Raw genomic sequence first — 22,364 nt, 5'->3', positions numbered from 1 at the left:
GTGATAGATGCCTAGATCATTGATTTTCACCCTTCTTGTTTCCTAATATGAATTAGGGATTATGAACTTCCTTCTAAACAAGGCTGCATCCCTAAACTTATAAAATAGCTACAACAGTTTGCCTAGTCATGAAGCTAAAATCAGTTAATTAAGTGAATTAATTTTTAATAACAATGATAATGGAAAAATAGTAGCAAGGAGATAGAATTTTGGATTAGAGATAAAATAGGCTGGGGAGAGATTGACCATAAATGAGCATAAATTTCAGGAAACTAAAAAAAGAAGATAATGAGAATTGTATTCCTAAAGGTGAATCAAATTTTATCTCTATTTTGCCATTAGGGAAAGTAATCTCACAACAGATGTTTCATCTTATTTTAATGAAACTAATGTTCATTTCTCCCAAAGCATTGAGATTACCATACATGATCCCTGAAAGGTAGCGGGGATGGGGAGAACAGGTTGCAAAGTCATTGATCATGATTGAATAGATGAAGGACCGGAGGGGCATTTTTACTAATATATTGTAAAATTTTACTGTAATTGATAAAGTGCAGAGGAAGAGAGAGAAACATCCACAATAACTGAAAGAGATTGATATCTACCAGTAAATCCGGCTACTGATGGAACAGAGCTCCATCAAGTCACACACATGAACACACACATGCACATACACATGCACACCAAAGAGTTCTGAGAAAAGGGAAATAGTAAACTTGGAACTATCATCTTCCCAGAGTCCTTTCTATTTTTTCATGTTTTCTGATAGTAGAGAATCCCAAGGCTCAGTCCTGATTCTTCTTTTCTTCTTGATCTACACTCTTGCCTTAGTTAGCTTACCCAGTCTCCTAAGTTGCAGAGATTTTATATATCACCTCCCAGTGTATTTCTCGTTCAGATTCCTCTCCCAAACTCCAGATGTGTGCACATACGCGTGTGCAGCAGACATCTCCAATTTATAATGTCCCAAACTGAACTCCTCATCTTCTCTAAAATCTGCTTTACTGCAGCCTTTTACATCCCAGTTAATGGAAATGGTGTTTTTTCTTTTTATTTTGAAATAGTGTTTGGCTCATTAGAAGTTTCAAAAATAGTACGGATTTCATGTGAATATTTCATCTACCTTTCCCCCAAAATGACCTCTTACGTAATAAGGGAGTTGTCACTGGTACAATACCAATCACTAAATAAAGAACTTATTTGGATTTCACCAGTTTTTATGTGTATTCTTTTTTCCTTTGGTATACACTTCTATCAAATATTATCACAAGTTTAGATGTTGGTAAACAGCAGTAGATAAAATAAGTATATAGAACTGTTTCATTACCCTAAAGATACTTCCTCATGCTACTTATTTTTTTTTCAGTCAGAATTTGCTTATCATCATGTAGGTCATGCTACTTATTCAAAGTCACATCCTTCTCACTACAGCCCTAACCCCTAGCAACCACTGATCAACCGCTGATCTGTTCCATCACTATAATTTTGTCATATCAAGAATGTTTATATAATGGAATTATATAGTATGTACACTTTTGAGATTGACTTTTGACTTCCAGCCAAGATGGAGGTGTAGGTAGATACTCTTTGCTTCTTTGCATGATCAAAGGAGGATAACAACTAATTTTAAAACAACAACAACAACAACAACAACTGCCAGAAAATTGAACTGTATGGAAGTCCAACAACCAAGGAGTTAAAGTAACATTCATCCAGACTGGTAGGAGGGACGGAGATGGGAAACTGGGTCACAAAGGACACGTGGCAAGGCGGTGGCTCCAGGACCAGTGCAGATGAGGCAGCAGTGTGCAGATAAGCTGCTCCCAGATAAGCTGATCAACTGGGGAGTGGGACAAACCACTCAACCCCGGGTTCCAGCACAGGAAAATAAAGCCTCAAAACCACTGGCTGTAAAAACCTGTGAGGGTTGCGGCAGCAGGAGAAACTCCTGATCTCACAGGAGAGTCTGTTGGAGGGGCACACAGGACTCTAGAATGTACACAAACCCACCCACCTAGGAATCTGTACCAGAAAGGACACAATGTGCTTATGGGAAGCAAAGGAAGTGACTGAGAGCAGGGAGAGAGCCGAGCAAGCGCCATTGTTCCTCCTCTGACCCCACCTCCACATACAGTGCCACAACCCACTGAAGTGGGTTATGCCACCCTGGCGAATACCTAAGGCTCTGTCCCTTACAATATAATAGGTGTGCCAAGACTAAGAAATATGGCCCAAGTGAAAGAACAGATCAAATCTCCAGAAAAAAGAACTAAGCGACGAGGAGATAGCCAACCTATCAGATGCAGTGTTCAAAACAATGGTAATCAGAATGCTCAGAGAAATGATTGAGTACAGATGCAAAATACAGGAAGAAATGCAAAGTGAAATAAAGAGAAATATACTGGGAACCAACAGTGAAGGGAAGGAAACTGGGACTTGAATCAAAGATTTGGAACAGAAGGAAGAAACAAGAATTCTAAAAAATGAGGAGAGGCTTAGGAAACTCTGGGACAACTTTAAGCACTCAAACATCTGAATCATAGGGATGCCAGAAGGAGAAGAGGAACAGCAAAAAATCGAAAACTTATTTAAACAAATAATGAAGGAGAACTTCCCCAATCTGGTGAAGGAAATAGACTCCAGGAAGTCCAGGAAGCTCAGAGAGTCCCAAAGAAGTTGGACCCAAGGAAGCACACACCAACACACATCATAATTACATTAGCCAAGATCTATGGTAAGGGGAGAATCTTAAAAGCAGCAAGAGAAAAGGAGACAGTTACCTACAAAGGAGTTCCGATAAGACTATCAGCTGATTTCTCAAAAGAAACCTTATAGGCAAGAAGGGGCTGGGAAGAAGTATTCCAAGTCATGAGAGGCAAGGGCCTACATCGAAGATTACCCTATCCAGCAAAGCTATCATTTATAATGGAAGGGCAAATGAAGTGCTTCCCAGATAAGGTCAAGTGAAAGGAGTTCATCATCACCAAGCCCTTATTATAAGAAATGTTAAACATACTTATCTAAGAAAAAGAAGATCATAACTATGAATATTAAAATGACAACAAACTCACAACTATTAACAACTGAACCTAAAAAAACAAAAACAAACTAAGCAAACAACTAGAACAGGAAGAGAGTAACAGAAATGGAGATCACATGGAGGATTATCAGCAGGTAGGGGGTGGGGAGCTAATGGGAGAGGAAGGTAGAGGGAATGAGAAGCATAATTGGTAGGCACAGAATAGGGAGAGGTTAAGAATAGTATGGGAAATGGAGAAACCAGAGAACTTGTATGTATGACCCATGGACATGAACTAAAGGAGGAGGGAATACTTGAGGGAGTGGGGTGGAGGGGAAAAAGGAGGAAAAAAATGGGACAACTGTAATAGCATAACCAATAAAGTATACTTTAAAAGAAACAAAAACAAAGAGATTGACTTTTTTTTCACCCAGCATAATACTCTTGACATCCATCCATGTATTCCATTTCTTTTCTTTCTGAGCCAGTATTTTTTAATTATTATTTTGTTCAATTACACTTTGCATTTAACCCCCACCACTCCCCCCCCAAGTCAAACCCGCCTCCCTCCCTTGCTTCCACCCCCCCGCCCCCCGCTTGGTTTTGTCCATGTGTCCTTTATAGTTGTTCCTGAAAACCCTTTCCCCCATTATCCCTTTGGTTCACAGGCTGGCGCTCAATCCACTGAGCCACACCAGCCAGGGCCATTCTACCTGTTTGAAGAATGCAGTAGGCACAACAAATAGCTCTTGGGTAACTGTAATCAGCAATGTAGCCTTCTTTCTCTGGGCCATAGGTTGACATTTAGTTCTTCAGCTGCAGTTTTGTGCTGTTATTTATTTTTTTTCTCTCCATTTGATTCATTCTGAGTCATGAGGAGCACACTCTTCATTGTGATGGGGTGCACTGCTTTACTTGTTCTGCACCATTAAATGCTTGCTTGAATCTATCAGAAATAGTTTGAAGAGTCACAAAACAAGAAATAAGGAGAGAGTGTATGTGAGGGTTCTGCCTGGGAGGACTTGGATTAGGAGAAATGAAATTAATGAAGAGAATTTTCTGTTGTGTTCCAAAAGTAATGTACTAATGTGCTGATGGGCAGCTAAATCTGTGTCATGATTCTTAAGCAACCAAAGAGCCATTTAACAACGGCATTCTCTCCTGATGAAAGATTCCATTTGAGCATGCCAGGGTTCTGGGGAGGGGTTAGTGGTGGAGGTCACCTTAGAGGCAGAATAGCATTACCATTGTCAAATGTCTTTGGTTATTAGTCTTCCCTAATATATTTACTTGTAATCCCTCAGTGGGGAATTGAAGGTTATCATCTCAGTCACACTGAAGGGACATGATTTTTCAGGGCGTGGGAAGCTTCTGTTCATTAAGAGCCTGCTGTAAGTGAGCATAGCTTGAAAAAATTTAATCTGAACAAAAGTGGCCCTGTACTCAATGAAAATTACTTCCAAGGAGATAAGGGTAGTATATACCCTGAGGATATTAAAAGCTACAATGGAATGGACTTGTGGTACATTTCTATTCTTTCCTCCTTTCTGTGCTTAATATAATCATTTCAAATATAAGCATAGTATGTGTAGATTATGGAGACAATGAATCAAAAACTCTTTGTACTCTTTCATCTTAAAACGTTAAATCCAATCGATTTACTGTAGGTGTAATAATTCCATTCAGAAGAGAAGAATCATAGCACCAGTAAAATGATAGAAAAATGTAATTTGTTGCATTACTGGCAAGCAGTTGGAACAAAATGTATTGTAGTTTAGGAACCATTCTGTGAGCTTTTTATTAAGAAATACACAAAATGGAAGGACATGGGGAATAACAGCTTTTTATTGGCATTAATCCTATTACCTGAGAGACCTTCTATAGTTGTAAGTTATAAGAAAGCATATTTGTCCCCAAAAATGTGTGGTTTGCAGAAAAATCCATTTCCAGTACTTCGGAATTCAGCTCACATAGCTTTCTTGTAGGCTGTAAGGAGGTTCAAGCTGTTCTAAAATGATCATCACGATCCATTACACTTTGTTCCCTGTAGCTTTTGCCCCCAGTTACATGTGATACTGTAATTGCATAAGAATTTAAAAATACATGCTGATTTTATGTATGGAAGGATTATAGTTTTGTTTGTTCAAAGCATTCTTCAATATACCATCCAGAATGTAGCGTGAACAATCTGAGGCAGAGGTAACATTTCAAAAGGTGATGTATCAAATTACCTTAGGAGAAAAATACTTGAGATTGTGGTTTGGTTTCCATGTGGGGAAACAGAAAATTCAAGCCAGTAATTTAAGCCCCAAAGATTTACTGTAAATATCTATATCACAGAAGCAAAATTATTTTTTCCTAAGTATACATTTAAATAATTTTATCTTCGATTGGAGATTATGTTGATTCCATTTCTAATAAATGATAAAAGGTACCATATATAATATTTTAGGTGATACTGGGAATATAATTATTCACTTTTTTGGATGTTTCAGATTATATCTTAAGATCTAATTTGAAAGGATTAGAAAATAATGAAGAGAAAATGTGTAGTTTCATCCTAGTTTATCCCTCAAACTAGGGAAAACTCAACATTTCTCCCAGGAACCAACTCCTGCTCCTTTTGATCAATATTGCTTCTTGTCTTTCAGTCACTCATTCTTCTTTGAGACCTTTCATTCATTCTTTCTCCATGCAATCAGTTACAAACTCCTACAAAGTCTTTCCTTGTAAGTCTGCTCTCCTCCATAGAATCTCAAATTTTATCTCTTTGAAGAAAGCCCATATAGTCCAGTTTTTTTCAAAACTTTTTAAGTAGCAGAAAGTTTTCTCCAGGTGATACTCCAATTAACTATTATGATGATGACAGCAATAACTATTACTGTTACTACTACTAAATCTGCTTTGGTCCATTCTTGTTGGCTTGCTGTCACCTTCAAAGATGCTTTATTTAATCTCAAGGATTCCTTGGAGTGGAAAAAAAGAGACATCCAGAGTTTAAGTGCCTTGTCCAAGATCATTAAGCCAGTTAGTACAAAGCTGGGACTAGAAGTCAAGTATATGTTTATTGCCCTTTTGGCTCCATTGCCCATACCATCACTATTACCACTTGAGACTTGGTTTATTGCAATATGCTCTTAGCACTCTCCAATCTTTACTCTTACACTTTCCCATTTATGAAACGTAAGATATTTTGTATCTCTCCTCTGTACACAAGCTCCTGTGGCTTTCCATTGCTTACAAAATCAAGCTTCAGTCTAAGTTCATTTCAGGCTTTTTATAATCTGAACTTTTTCTTACATTGTTTTCAAATTCAATATCACTGTGCCAGGCTGGTGTTTTCTTCACTGATCCATGAATCACCTCCAAGTAATTCCTTACTTTCTTCCCTCTACTTAGAATGCTGGTTTTCCTTTCACTCTATCTTTTAAGGCTCAGATGAAGATCCTTGAAGCCTGTTCTAATTATACCAGTTCACAATTATCCCTTTTGTCTTTTGAAGAACTATATTCTGTACCATTTTTTTGGCTTTTAAATTTCACACGGGTAAGAATATGTATTGTCTTTTCAATAAAAATATAAGTTCTGCTAGGACACGGACTGTGGCTTATTTTGCACTTAATACTGACACTGTGTTGGGTGAAAATCAGCTGTATTTTGCGAGTGAGTTAAATTGGACTGGTGTGATGAAAACTATCCCTGCTCTCGACCCCGCACAAGGATCCCTGGCAAAAGTTTTCATGTAGCTGATGATGTGTTTCCTCCAGTGGACTCTCATTCACTTCCTTTCCCACCATAAAATATTAGATCTAATATTTCCTATTTGATTTTATTTTGTAATTATGCCATCAGCCTAATCATTAAACAAATCTCGTAGAATATGAACAGATGTTAATGATAATAATTACATAAATGTTTTATTGCAAATACCTTAAACTTGACTGGAGCTATGAATATAATTCCTTTTCAGAAATTAGTAAGAATCATGTCAAAAGCCATACTTCCTCCTGGAGCAGGGGTTGTCCATGCCTCTCTCGTATCCAGGTGACGAGCTTGGCATGGCTCCATGCTTTATCTACACAGGTATCTACAATTATAATTCAGAAGGTGCGGTTATTTGAAATGGAAAATGGAGTCAGAATTCTGATTGGTTATTGCTTGACAATGAAGAGTAACTTTTCTAATTAGGTTATATGATGAGTATTTTCAATATACCTTTGTTATTACCTTTTTTAAAAACTATGTAAGCTGCAGATTTAACTCAATTTATTGAAAACATTAACAACATTGAATATAACTAATGATTTACTAGTTTTCCCAACCTGTTATGAGTCTATTAGGCTAAAAAAGATGCTTCTAAATAAAAGAGTAAGCAGTATAATTAATAGTTACTTGATCAGTCTTAGAAAAGTCTTTTTGATGAATTTCCCCAAAATTGAAAAATTGATGTTTTTAACAATGGGTAATCACTCACAATTCAGGATGATGTTCACTTCTGTGCTTTCAACAAAATTGAGGAGGATCTAGTTGCATTGTTAGCTGATGGGTCACAAAAATAGTATTTGAAGATGTAGCACTGGGTGGTTTGGCATGTAAAGTGGGAATAGTTAAAAGAATTAAATGACGTTGTTTCATTGAAAAATTCACTCTAATGTCATCTGTTTATATATGAACAAAGATTCTCAGAGTTCACAAAAAAAACCCCACATTAGAATTGATGCTGAACACAGTCTCATTATAGGAATAAATGATATTAATCCACAAAAACATGGTATCCAGGGTGAGCAGATATTGAGGGTGTGAAGTTCTTGCTAAAGTGACTTAGCAGGGTTCTTGTTAAAACTTGATTTTACATGGTAGTGCACAGATGGGCCCAGGAGAGGGCTTAGGATTCTGTGTAAAGTTTAATCAAGCAAAGAATCTTTGTCAATAGGTTTGCAGAAGTGATTCAGTATTTGTTGAATGGATGAAGGAATGATACAGCTTTTAAAAAAATAGTTTATTCTTAATAGGTGTGTGTGGTCACAGGTACTTGTAGGGCATTATTATTAATTTAAGGAGGAAGAACTTCTATATTCATGAAGGATGTCAATAAAACCTTACAAATAGTTACATGAATCAAATAAGATTATGTACAAAAAAAGACTTTAAGAGGGTTAAAGTCAATATTCAAATGTTGACTATTTCATGTAAACTCTCTGCATCATTTGGTTTCTTGGATAAGCAGTCACCAAGATAGGCTCAGATGTGCAGATTCATTGAGGGAGATGCCAGTGAAAGATAAAAGGGAGAGAGAGCAGCAGTGATGGAGAGAGCTGCAGGCTCTGATGCAAGTCTGATGCCTGTGAAGAAGAGGGAGACGGAAGTAGGACTGGAGAAGGAGAGTCTCAGACTGCAGTGCAGTTCTAGGAATGTGTAAGCCAGATGAACGGAGAGTTCTCCAGCCTGTCTCCTGTTGGAGTTTCACATCCTACAGGATATACTGCTCTAGTGCCAACCTCCCCACTTCACCTCCTACCCCCTGCCCCTTGCACAGTGAAGACTCAGGAGCATGGCTGGTCTTAGTGCAGACGTGGTGATGGATCCAGAGGGATGCAGTTGGGGCTGTCAGTCCATTCTGCTCCTGCCAACAGGAGACCTGAGCAGTGCATTCTCATGGCTCCCCCACGCAGAAGTGTAGAGGAGTGTCATCGGTGCTACCATATTCTCTTTTATCTATCAGATCACTGTACACAGGACTGGGGACAGCCCATTCTCTAGTTTCCAGTTTGTAATTCATAGGGGGTATTTTTCTTTGACAAAGGCTGAATTGTTCAGTTAACACCACCAAGCTTCCAGGTGTACCTGCTGTTTGCTGTCAGCTCATTGCATATTCTAGTCAATATGGATCTCATTTCTTTGCAGACCCCAGTCCATTTACGAGTCCACGGAACTGATGGGTTGGTCCTTGGTTTTTTCAGTGTTGGGTTAGCGAATCAAAAAAAGAAATGCGGAATAAGGGCACACCTTTAGCAAATAGTCCTTCATTGTTGTAAAGCTGTCTGGATTAGCCACTTACAAATTTTATAACAAGTAATAAGAATTCAAAGGTACAGAAATATGGTAACATTTAATTATAAAAGCACCTCCAATTCCAATAGCTGGTGCCATTACTTGGGGGTGGTTTTCTCTTTGCAGAAGTGCAGAGACCCAGGGGTTATTCGTGGCACTCATGAAGGCCAGAGAAGACCAGCTCCTGGCTTTTCCTTGGGGCTCCACCTGTGCTCAGTAGTTAGAACTGCACCATCAGTTCCATTTGTCTCTAGGGAAGTTTTGTTAATGGTTCTGCTACTATCTGTTGTTAAGTCACCCTTGGAGGAACAGTTTCAAGTGTGGTCACCATGGTGATGCCACATAGGTCACTTTGTACTCTTGCATGACCCAGACTTCACAGACAGAGATTTTAGGCCCAGCTCTGCAGTCTCTGTTGGAGATATATAATTATGAATCAATCACATAGAGCATTAATACTAATCTAATGTTAAAATAGCATTGAGTGGTAAAAAAATCTTTCACATTTCCACCCTCTCTTGTTATCTTCCTCAGGGCAGCATGATTTTGAGTGGTTATATAATTGCATGATTGTTTTGCTGGCTGTTCCTTTTTTCTTCTTTCTCTCCTGATTCTTTACTTTGTTTAGACCTTTGAAGGCCTTTATGAAGTAGAGTATTGATTAGGAAATGCAAAGAATATATGTTTTCTATCTATAGTAACCCCCTATTTTTATTATCAAAGGAATATAAGAGCATTTGGTCAAGACAGAATCAATGGTGAAAGGAGTCCAAAGGTCATAAACAAACAAACAAACAAATCCCTAAGGACCTTGTACACGCTATGTATGGTGTGCTTTTTAAAGGGCAAGATCAGGAATCTCTCCTGATTTCTCTTTTGTTTTACAAATTGCCATGGTAAAAGGAGAGGAATCCAACTGGGAGAGAACTAGAACTTACTGTAATATTTAAAGCTTATAAAATTCATGTGAACATTTATTTCTGACTTGGACATTGACTGGTCCCTCCTATGTGATGGATACTATCTGTCTAAAAAGGTCTTCTAGCATCTTCCCTGTTCTCCCAGGGCTCTAGAGATTGTGGTTGAGGGGCAATAGGTTCTTGCATCTGTAACACTTTTTAGTTTCATCCATACAATATCTGGCACCAAGAACAAAAACTATATCTTGGGGGTTTTGGGGAGTATTTAATGGTGTCAGGCAGGACTTGCAGAGGCTCAAAGAGGAGCCTTCCCTTTTCACCTGCTCTTTTAGCATGCAAGAATGGTGACACCTGCAGAAAACCTGTGCTCCAGTGACAGAGAGGGAGAGAGTGAGGGAGGGAGAGAGACCCCCCTACCACAGCCACACAATATTGTAGAGCTAACTAGAGGGAAACAGAGCCCTCATGCTAATCAATGGTAATGACTCGATCCTCAATGACTATGCACACACAAGTTCATGGACAAAGAGTGAGAGCTATCTGTGACCAGACACAAGGGGATCTGAGGAAAGGAGACATCACAGCATGGTGGAAAATTGGGAAGAGGGACAAGTACAACAGGGTTCATGGTAGAGCATTGAGACAGCAGCACCCCATATACTGCTTCCTGGGCCTTCTGGGTGAGACAGTTTCTTGAACTGTGTTCTATAGAACATTAGCTCTGCAAGATATTAAGATAGGGCATACCAAAAAGTGGGTTCCTTGGTCAAATAAACTAGAGAAATGCTACCTACCATATACTCCCATGTGGAGATAGCTATAGGAAGTAAAGAAAATGGTCTAACTTTATTTAAACCCAGTGTTTCTCAAATTTTTCAAATACAGAACCTTATTTTTGTTTGTTCATTTCGATACTTATTTATTATTAACATCTCATAGAAAGCATGTCCTGATGAATATAGTATGGAAATGCCATGTTAATGGTTATTAGTTGTGAAGTGTGGAGGAGTGAGAATTGGCTATTGGAACCCAATGAATGAATGGCCTGTCAAGTTCTTGTACGTATATGTATATCCAGCCCTAGGTGTGCATCAGGATCATGGGATGGAGCTTGTAAAAAAAAATGCCCACTCCAGACCTCACTCCTAGTCTAAAAATTCTGAATCTAGAGGATAGGGCCCTGGGATCTGTATTTTCAAGATGTTTTTTCCAGGTGATTCTTAGGAGCTAGTGGCACTGTTCTATAAACCAGCATTTAGAAACCACAAATACATCCGTCTTTACTCTCTCGAAAGGTTAACTTCCAGTTGTTTTGGTTCTCAGCTGAAATGTTACTCCCTCACTAAAGCCTGTTCACTGAATCACTAGTACCCAGCAGCTTCTAAAATTGGTTACCATTTAATTAATTTTATTCCTATTTTTGCTGATGAGTAATGTTGCAGTTAATATCAAAGTGCATGTCTCCATCCACATTTCAGGTTATTTCCTCAGGTACATACCTAGAGGTAACTGGGTTTAAAAGGTGCAAACACTTTTACAACTGCAACTAGTATATTGCAAAACTGCTCTCTAGCACTCTTTCCAATTTCCACTGATACCTTCAGGATGGTCTTTCTGCATCCCAAAGAGGAAGCGATTAAATTTGGGGGCATTGTTTTTAGGCTTCCTAAATTCTGCAATTTTATTTTAAATTAACTGAAAATGTATTTTCATTCCCTCTTTATTTTCCTCTGTTGCTGGCTTATTAAAAAAAAATCATTTCAGTGGGTAGGCATGTTGCTGTCACACGATTATTTATTGTCTCACAGTTTTCTTATTCAGTATCATGAATCTTATGAATAGAGATATTCAGTATCTCTATTCTGAAAGGCAATATATATATAAATTTTTTTTGCCAAAACTACAAATGATTTCTTTAAAGGTTTTTTAATGCCTCAAATTGAGCTGTCATCTAGTTCACTGATCCAAAAAGAGTGATAATATGTTTTATATAAATAATTATGGGAGGATTCCTCCTGTTAAAAAGAAAGTTCCTTTAAAAATAAACCAATATTAACAGTAATAATTCAGAAAGAATACTATAGCAAATACATGGATGGTATTTCATGTGTATCTTATGCTTTATATGTGAAGACCATACCATATATTGCAAATAATAAGCTATATTTTAACATCAGGTTCTTAACTCACAATGTTATATAGCAACTGAGGGTATTAAATAAAAGTATAAATGTTCCTTTACAGAAAATAGGGCAAAAATCAATCACCTACAGATAAATTAAGGATTTTCTCCAAATGGCTAGCACATAAACAATATAAATTGGAGTTTGGATATGCTGATGTTTTATATTACATGATAACCTGTGCCAGGGGTTGACAAACTTCTTTCTGTAAAGGACCAATAGTAACTATTTTAGGCTGTGTGGGGCCTTTGGATCTCTGTAGCAACTACTCAGCAAAACTAGCCATAGGCAATCAGTAAACAACGAGGATGGCAGTGAACCAATAGAACTGTTTACCAAAACGGAATGGTAAGGCTGGGATGTGCTGGCCCTTGGCCTATATGTTAGGACGGTGTTGCTCAGAATGTCACTGAGAATCCAAAACATAATTGTTAGAAAATGTAGGAATATTTACAAAAGCATGTTACAGAATCATGAAGAAACCACATATTAAATGTGGCAAATAAAAAACCCAAGCCCATAGATAGGTCAAGTCTGAAATAATGTCATAAAAGGTTTCAAAGCTGGTAGAGATGAGAAGAGACGGAGTAAGATAGCCCAGAGCAGCCTCTTGCCCCTCAAGTAATTGAGGTGGTGCTGATGGTGGGTGGGGACTAGAGATGTTTATTGAAGCATGGACTGCGGAATGCTCTTAATGGCAGAAGCCCCAGGAGAAAGGGCCTTGTTTCCTTTGGTCTCTAGGGGAGAAACGAGCTACTGAGAAGGATTTAGCTTGGTGTGTAGTGAGTGTTTTTTACTTGGCCTCATCCTGTTTTTCCCACAGTGGTGATCCTGGGGGCCAGTAAGGAAACTAGGCTACCCAAATGTACCCAAATTATGATGGCTTAAGACCCATTGCCTTTATTTACCCTCCCCAAGGTATACTCAGGTATGTGGGAGAGGTCCTGAGGTACTGCCTCGTATGTAGTTTCCTCACTGTCTTGCTTCCATTTTCCCTGTCACACCTTCACAGAGGTGCTTCTCTGGCTGATGGCCCTCAGCTTTGCATGACCCAGCTGTCCTTCCACTAGGGAGCCCCACTGCTTCAGGAGAAAAGATATAGTTTTCTCCTTATAGAGATGGCATTCAGCTTTCACTACACTGTAGTGGCTTAAATGATACAAATCTATTTTTGTCACAAAACAAGTTTAGTGGTATATAGTCTATACTCCTTTTGTGCCACCAATCTTATCCTGTGTTTTTTTTTTATCCTCATGGTTGCAAAATGGCTGCTTGTGCCTTCAGATCCTATTCCAGTCTAGGCAGGAACATGGCAGATAGGAAAGAGTTGGCACCAGTAGGCTTCCACATATATATTTATGGCCAGAGCTCTGTCAAGTGGCCATATTTAGCTGCCAAGAGTATTTATATATTATGTATGTATATCTCTAAAAATAGTGATTGGGTTAGCCAATCTGTATTGAATTCTCAACTTCTTGTCTATTTCATTCCATGAATAGGACAGACTCTTCCCTTAAGTTCCCTAAAATATGGTAGAGATTGGGCTATAACTTATTAAAAATAGCTCTTTTTAAAAAATAGTTTAAGACTCACAAGTTGCAAAATGCCAGTATTATTCCTGCATACCTTTTATCCAGCTTCCCCAATGATAATATCTTACATAAGCATAGTACAGCAGCACGACCAGAAGACTGATGTTGGCACGATACGATTAACTCAGGTATAGACCACATTGAAACGTGTGGTAACATGGATTAATCTTTAATAACAAGTGAAATGAATACCAAAAAAGACTACATACGATATGATTGCATTTGTATAACATTTAGAAAAATGCAAACTAATGTATGCTGACAAAAAGCATAGCTGTTGCCTGGTGTTGGAGGGTATAGGGTGGTTCAGAAGGGAGATTACAAAGGAACGATGTGGAAACTTTTCAGGATGATGAATATATTCACTATTTTGCTTTTGATCATGGTTCTGGGGTGTGTATGTATGTTAAAACTTCTCAAATTGTACATTTTAAATCATTTATTTTATATCAATTATATCTCAATAAAGTTTGAAATAGTAACACCTAAATAAAGTACAATAAAATTTAATTAAATCCATGTATCACCACCCAAGTTATAATAATGATAAATGTTATGATTTTGTTGTGAGTGATTACTATTTTCCAGCAGTGCTAAGCACTCTGCATGTTTCCAAGCATTTAGTCATCACACTAACCATGTGAGGTAGTACTATGCTCATCACCTTTTACAGAGGAGGAGACTGAGGCATGTGCAGAGGTTAGGAAATATAAAGAAAGCTGTATGAATGGACAGTGGCAGAGCCCAGTGATTTGACTGTAGAGATTGTCCTTGTAGGACTAGCTACTTGGAGGGGAAAGCTGGGAGAGAGTGTGTGTGTGACAGAGCAGAGATCCAGAGTGAGACATGTAGGGATCGTTAGCAAGCTAATATTTCAGGACTCTCTTCAAGTCAGTATTAACTAAATACTTCTTAAGTATTTGTTTTGTGGACGTAGAAGGAAACTGGTTTTCTATTAATCATAAAGTTATACTTTTAATTTTTTTATTTTTTTATTGTTGTTCAATTACAGTTGTTCCCATTTTCCCAAAATTATACTTTTTAAATGTTCAAAACAAACAATGACTTCAGAAAAATTCTAACTTTTTTTTTTTTTTTTTTTTTTTTCCGTTGGCACCAGTGTTTATTTCAGGGAGAAGGGCTTGAAGGCCTACATCTGTCCTGTGGGGTCTTGGGGCCTTCAGCTTCTCACTTGGCCTTTGGGTTATGGAACTTGCGTCCAGCAAAGACAGCCTTGTCCCTGAGCGCCTCCTCAATCCTCATGAGCTGGTTGTATTTGGCCAGACGCTCTGAGCGGCAGGGGGCACCAGTCTTGATCTGTCCCATGCAGAGCCCCACCACGAGGTCGGCAATGAATGTGTCCTCAGTCTCCCCAGAGCGGTGGCTCACCATCACTCCCCAGCCATTAGACTGAGCCAGTTTGCAGGCCTGGATGGATTCGGTCACAGAACGAATCTGGTTGACCTTCAGCAACAAACAGTTGCAGGCTTTCTTCTCAATGGCCTGGGCAATCCTCTTAGGGTTGGTGACTGTGAGGTCATCTCCCACGATCTGGATGTCCACACCCGAGAGGAACGAGGTCCAAGTGGCCCAATCATCTTGGTCAAAGGGGTCTTCAATGGAGACCACAGGATAGTTCTTAATGAAGCTCTTGTACAGGTCCCCCAGCTTCTCCCCAGTGATGTGCCGTGAGGGGTCATCAGGTGACTTAAAGTCAAGATCATACTTCCCATTGCGATAGAACTCAGACGCCGCCACATCCATACCAATCACCACTTTGTCTGGGTAGCCAGCTGCCTGGATGGCTGGCTTCAGGAGCTCCAGGGCCTCATTGTTCTCCAGGATGTTGGGTGCAAAGCCGCCCTCATCACCCACATTGGTGGCGTCCTTCCCATACTTGGCCTTGATGACCCCCTTGAGGTGGTGGTAGACCTCGGCGCCAATGCGCATGGCTTCCTTGAAGGAGCTGGCTCCCACAGGCAGAATCATGAACTCCTGCATGGCCAGCTTGTTTCCAGCATGGGAGCCCCCATTGATCACATTGAAGGCAGGGACTGGGAGGACCAGGTCTGGGTTCCCAGCAAGATCTGCAATGTGTCGGTAGAGTGGGACCCCCTTCTCAGCTGCTCCAGCCTTGCACACGGCCAGGGACACTCCCAGGATGGCATTGGCCCCAAACTTGGATTTATTCTCAGTCCCATCCAGCTCAATCATAAATTTGTCAACTTTTTCTTGATCCACAACGCTTAGTTTCTTTTCCAGCAGAGCAGGACCCAGAGTCTTGTTGATGTGTTCCACAGCCTTCAGGACACCTTTGCCCAGGTATCGAGATTTGTCTCCATCTCTTAGTTCCAGAGCTTCATAGATACCTGTAGAAGCTCCACTGGGCACAGCTGCTCGGAATCGGCCCTTGGCTGTGTATAGGTCCACCTCCACCGTGGGGTTGCCCCTGGAGTCCAGGATTTCCCGGGCAAAGATTTTCTGCATGGCTATGGCTGGATGTCTTGGCTGGGGGCTTTGGGTGAGCTCCGAGTTTAGGTGGCAGCTGGGACAGTGTCCAAATTCTAACTTTTTAAAAGTTATCTTTCATTTCTCTGTTTTTCCAGATGATTAGAGGGAACAGGATTTGGGATGAGAGTCTTGTTCATACTGGAAAGCTTGCTTATGGTTTTTTTCTTTCCCACTTGTCTGTGCATCATGCCCTTTCTTCTATTTTCTTGGGAAAACAAAAAATCAAACAAGTTTTTGGAGGTACATCACAGAACTTAAAATTTCTTTCTTCTTCTCGATAAATGCACTGGGCTATGTGTCATTTAACTCTTAATTTTGTCAATGTCCAGGCTTCTGCCGAATGACTGTTTTCAGAGTTGGCGCCATGGATTGTTGGGCCATGTAACCTTTGTGCGTCACAGAAATACTCAAAAGACACGGGTTGGCTCCAGTAAGGAGGTTTTTCCCTCTCTAAAGATTACTTTCTACTTCAGAGGAAAAGGGGGGAAATTACATTTTACCAATTATGTAAGGGATTGATTTGAAAGCCTGAGTTAATGGCATTCTATTTATGATTTACTCCAGAATTCTTTAAATGCCCATTAGAGCTGGCTGCTGCTTGATAGCCCATCTCTTAACCCAGTTCTGTAAATACTCAAATGCTAACAATTAGGTCAGAATTACACTCAAAGAAATAGAATGGAGTAAGACAGTAACTCAGAGTCCAGCTATACTGAAATCTCTGTGTGAAGTGCTGAAAGTAGAGGCCCTAAACAAGAAGTTGTGCAGTGTTTAGCTGGCAGTGCTGAAGACATTTTGGCACCTATACTTTTCTCCGTAACAGGAATAATGGGTTAATATGGGGTGAGGGGAGAATGCATTGGATCTCTTCAGTTCAAATGAATAACTTCATTTTCAAGCTCATTATGAACTCTCTCATGCTTTTGAGAGTCTTCTTTAGCTCAGTTAAGAAGGAAACCTGAAGTGTAAAAGCACTATGGTTATTGATTTGTTGTCTAATAACTAAAGCTTGGTTTACCTGTTTGTGTGTGAGAGTCACATTGACCAACAATGAGGAAAAACACCCACTAGTTTTCTCACCATCAAAAGTATGCTCAACAAAAACAACAAAATAATCATGTTAGGCTTATCTATGCACTTTCTTCTCCAAGGATTTGATAAGCTAAATTATTGATCAATTTGTACTTCAATTTATGATCTATAATAACAATGTAGACTAGGGAAAGGAAGATATTGATTTATGACTTGGAAAAATGGTCAAAATGTTGATGTGCATTCAACATATGTAACAAATGAATTATTGAAATCCTGACCAGGAATGTGGATGTGTGTAACTGAATGTGGAATACCAAGAAATCTTTGATGATGACTAGAATAGAATAATGAAAAGAGAGAGACTGGTCTCATGTTTACTGTTGACTCTAATGAAGTGATTCTGCATGAAGCACTTCACCTTTGTTATATCTTGGTCATTTCATAAAAAAAAACAAAACAAAAAAAGCAAAAACAAATTTAAAGACTGTCTCTGATTTTCTGAGTAAGGATTTCTTGGTAAGGCTGAATTTGAAATGTTTCAAGGACTTAGTTTAAGAAAGATGGACTCAGATACTCAGATGAATTGAGCATATATCAAAGTATTAATAATGGAGATATCACAGATGATTTTTAGTTTCTGTAGTTCCCCAAATTCTGCTATAAATAGCTATTAATATAATAATTAGGAAAAATTAAAAATTTAGCCAAGAAAAATAAACTCAAAACCTCATTGGTGGGCATTGTTATGTCTAGATGGGCAAATGGATATTTTAAATTACAAAAAGAGAAAAATCTGGAGTCCAGAGGAGGGTATATGACATTCTTTGCTTTTTCCAGCCCCTATAAACTCATTCTTAGACTGACTACCTCCTGTACTCATGCCCTTCCCTCTTTCCTTTTCTGTGTTTTCCCTTTCTCCACATGCCCAGCTTTATTTTGTTTGTATGGTGAAGGCTGGGCATGGTTTCTGGCTATGGTAAGCTGCTTAATAGTGGCTTCCAAAGAGATCCAGATCCTAATCCCTGGAACGCATGTGAATGTTACCTTATATGACAAGGGACTTTGCAGCTGTGAATAGATTAAGGATTATGAGATGAGATTGTCTAGGATTATCTGGTTGGTCCCTAAATATAATCACAAGTGTTCTCATAAAAGAGAGGCAGAGGGAGCTTTGATTATAGAAGGAAAATAAATGAGAAGACTGACACAAGACGCTACTCTGCTGGCTTTGGAGTTGGAGGAAGGGGACCATGAACCAAGGAATGCAAAGTATGCAGCTCTAGAGGTGGAAAAAAGCAAGGAAACAAATCCCCCCCCACCCCCCGCCCCGAGCCTCTGGAGGAAATGTAGCACCTTAAATTCAGCCCTTCCCATGTCCAGAACTATAAGCTATAAGAGAATAAATGTGTGTTGCTTTGAGCCACCAATTTGTGGTGATTTTTTCAGCCACAGGGAGCGAATCCACTGGTCATTTTCTTAACAGTCAGTAGTAAGCTCTTGTCAGCAGCTCCCTTAGGTCTTCCATTGTGAGAGGAGCACCCAAAACAAAAGCAAACCTTTCTCTAGTTAATAAGAATTGATTTTGGCCCTGGCCAAGATGGAGGCATAGGTAGAAATGCCTTACTTCCTCACACAACCAAAAGGATAACAACCAATTAAAAAAACATAAACAACAAGAACTGCCAGAAAATCAAACTGCATGGAACTCCAACAACCAAGGAGTTAAAGAAACATTCATCCAGACCAGTAGGAGGGGCAGAGATGGGCAGCTGGGTGGAGAGGACCCTCAGCAAGGTGTCAGAATACGTGGGTGAGGTGGGGCTGTCTGACCAAGAAACTAAAGACTCTAAACCTCTAGCTATAAAATTCTATGGGGGTTGCGAAGGCTGGAGAAACTCCCAGTCTCACAGGAGAGTTCATTGGAAAATGGGGCTAGAGCAGAGTGACTGAGCTGCATTGTTCCCTCTCTGACTCCTGCCCCACAGTGCCACAACACAGCAAGGAGGGTTGCCCGGCCCTGGCAAATACCTAAGGCTCTGCCCCTTATAATGTAGTAGGTGCAGTGAGACAAAGAAATATGGCCCAAATGAAAGAACAGATCAAAGCTCCAGAAAAAGAGCTAAGTGATGAGGAGATAGCCAACCTATCTGATGCAGAGTTCAAAACACTGGTAATCAGTATGCTCACAGAACTAACTGAGCTCAGTCACAAAATGAAGGAAGAAATGAAGGCTACACAAAGTGAAATAAAGGAAAATATATAGGGAACCAACGGTGAAGGGAAGGAAACCAGTACTCAAATCAATGATTTGGAATAAAAGGAAGAAATAAATATCCAACCAGAGCAGAATGAAGAATTCAAAAAAATGAGGAGAGGCTGAGGAACCTCTGAGACAACTTTTAGTGCTCCGACATCTGAATCATAGGGGTGCCAGAAGGAGGAGAGGAAGAGCAAGAAATGGAAAACTTATTTGAAAAAATAATGAAGGAAAACTTCCCCAATCTGGTGAAGGAAAATAGACTTCTGGGAAGTACAGGAAGCCCAGAGAGTCCCAAAGAAGTTGGACCCAAGGAAGCACACACCAAGGCACATCATAATTAAGTCACCCAAGATTAAGGATAAGGAGAGAATCTTAAAAGGAGCAAGAAGAAAGGAGAGAGTTACCAACAAAGGAGTTCCCATAAGACTATCAGCTGATGTCTCAAAAGAAACCTTATAGTCAAGAAGCAGCTGGAAAGAAATATTCGAAGTCATGAAAAGCAAGGACCTACATCCAAGATTACTCTATCCAGCAAAGCTATCATTTAGAATGGAAGGGCAGATAAAGTGCTTCCCAGACAAGGTCAAGTGAAAGGAGTTCATCATCACCAAGCCCTTATTATATGAAATGATAAAGGGACTTACCTAAGAAATAGAAGAAGATCAAAAACAAAGAATAGTAAAATGACAACAAACTCATAACTATCAACAACTGAACCTAAAAAACAAAAACTAAAACTAAGCAAACAACTAGAACAGGAACAGAATCACAGAAATGGAGATCACATGGAGAGCTATCAGTGGGGAGGGGATGAGGGGAGGATGGGAGGGAAAAGGTACAGGAAAGCATAATTGGTAGTCATAAAATAGATGGGGGGGTGTTAAGAATAGTGTAAGAAATAGAGAAGCCAAAGAACTTATATGTACAACCCATGGACATGAACTAAGGGAGGTGGAGTGCTGGAGGGTGGGGGGTGCAGGGTGGAGTGGGGATAAAGGGGAGAAAAAAATTGGGACAACTGTTGTAATAGCATAATCAATAAAATATACTTAAAAAAGAAAACAAGAATAAGGATTGATTTTCATTGCTTAAGAGTTTTATAAAAGAATCCCAACCACTTGGGAAGGAACAAAACAGATGAAGGAGACTGAAAACTGTACCCTGACACAGTGTGAGCATCCCATGCCTTTTAGGCATTAATGTTGGTCCTGACCCACTTTCTGTAAACCAGATAAAGGAAATGTACCACAACAGTCTAATCTGCTCTGGTTGACCAGTTGGCAACATAGAGAGGTTATCTGTTCTGGGACAACCTTCTCTAGAAGAAACTCTTAGGGCAAGCTTGCTGTTAAATATTTGTTATGCTTATCTATCCATGCAAGACATAAATTGATTACAGTATCCTTCCCACTAAGCTGGCACTTGGGGCTGGGTCTCTGAATGTCTCTCAATGCAGAGCTCCAAAGGGTACTGCAAATGAGGGATCTCGCTAAGAAGTTTTCCATCCCAGTCCTAAGGGTGTGTTGGGCTGCGAGCACCCATGACAACTTGGGAAAACAATATTTGTCCCACCAGATGGTGGACCAAAATGACCTGATTCCATTTATAAATATTTCTTCCCCTTTAAAAATATTCCTTCAGAATCTCTCATATGAGTCATCTCTGTAAAATCTCATTTATGAGAAACTTCAAACTATGAGAACTCATTAAGTGTGAGTGTTAATTGTTGAGTTCATCAGAGAAAGAGGTATTGTGGAAATGAAGACTTTTAGCTGTTTTTTTAAGTTGCGAGCGAGTTTAATATTTATTCTCTCCCTGTTAGTTGTTTTTTGCCTGTTGGACATGGAATATTAATGTGTGCCCCTCCATCTTCAGCACCTTTGCCCTCAACTTTGGGTCACATCAAATTCCAATTTGGTTTCCATCTAAGGTACCCAGTGTCCTCTCTGTTTCTTTGGATGGTCTTGAGCTTAGCATTGCATCTCTCCTTTAGCTGTGTCACTGTCCCCACTGACATGCAAGGTGATGTGACATTCATTACCTTTGCTAGGTGCCCAGGAGCCCAGTAAAAAAGCTCTTTGTTCCCTGGCTGCCCTTAGCCATGCTCTCTTCTTGATCTCCACAGAGGGACTTGCCCTTAGCAAAGGCAGGTTCGGGTCATTAGTAGGGAAGACTCAGCTGATGAGCTGGGCCTTCAGCACATGGGCTAGCTGAGGGGATAATTTTATGCCTTGGTGAATTCAAGGGTAGCAGAGCTGGCTTAATTGAATCTCTTATGTGTCTCTACATTTTCATTTTCTTTTGTTTTTAAGCAGCTTAAACATAAATAATAAGGTTTGAGATGGGAATCTGAAATGATAGCAGGCTTTATAAATTAGGAATTGAGTCACTGCAAGTGGTGTATGCCTAGAAGTCACAAAATGTGCTCATTTTGTTGGATAACTTTTCCCAGTGCCCACTACTTGCACCTTCACAGCAACTGTTCCAGAAAGCTATTCAGGGTAATTCTGAAAACTGTAGTCATCAGATAATTAAAGCTCTCTGCAGAAAGGAGAACTGACATTCCAATTTTAAAAAGAAAAATCTCTTGACAGGTTGACTGCTCGTGTTGAGGCCCCTGTTATTATTGTTCTTGAAGATTCACGTTAAAGTTGACAGGAAGAGTCAACACACTTAATTTGGGGGAAACATACAAAAGAGGATGACCGTAGGTAAGTTTACTAGAAATATCTCTGAATGTTTTAAAAGAAATGTGACCTGTTCTGTGTATTCATATATACAAAATATCTGTAT

At 39.5% G+C, this 22,364-nt stretch overlaps 1 pseudogene; it reads right to left on the bottom strand.

Moving 5' to 3' along the window:
* Positions 1 to 14,867: 14,867 nt before the first annotated feature.
* Positions 14,868 to 16,318, bottom strand: LOC128780205 (beta-enolase pseudogene; annotated as a pseudogene).
* Positions 16,319 to 22,364: the final 6,046 nt, after the last annotated feature.

Source organism: Desmodus rotundus, chromosome 1 (assembly GCF_022682495.2).
Source record: "Desmodus rotundus isolate HL8 chromosome 1, HLdesRot8A.1, whole genome shotgun sequence".
NCBI classification, from domain to species: Eukaryota; Metazoa; Chordata; class Mammalia; order Chiroptera; family Phyllostomidae; genus Desmodus; species Desmodus rotundus.
The sequence above is the reverse complement of the archived record's forward strand: the minus strand, read 5'-3'. Positions and strand labels throughout refer to the sequence as shown.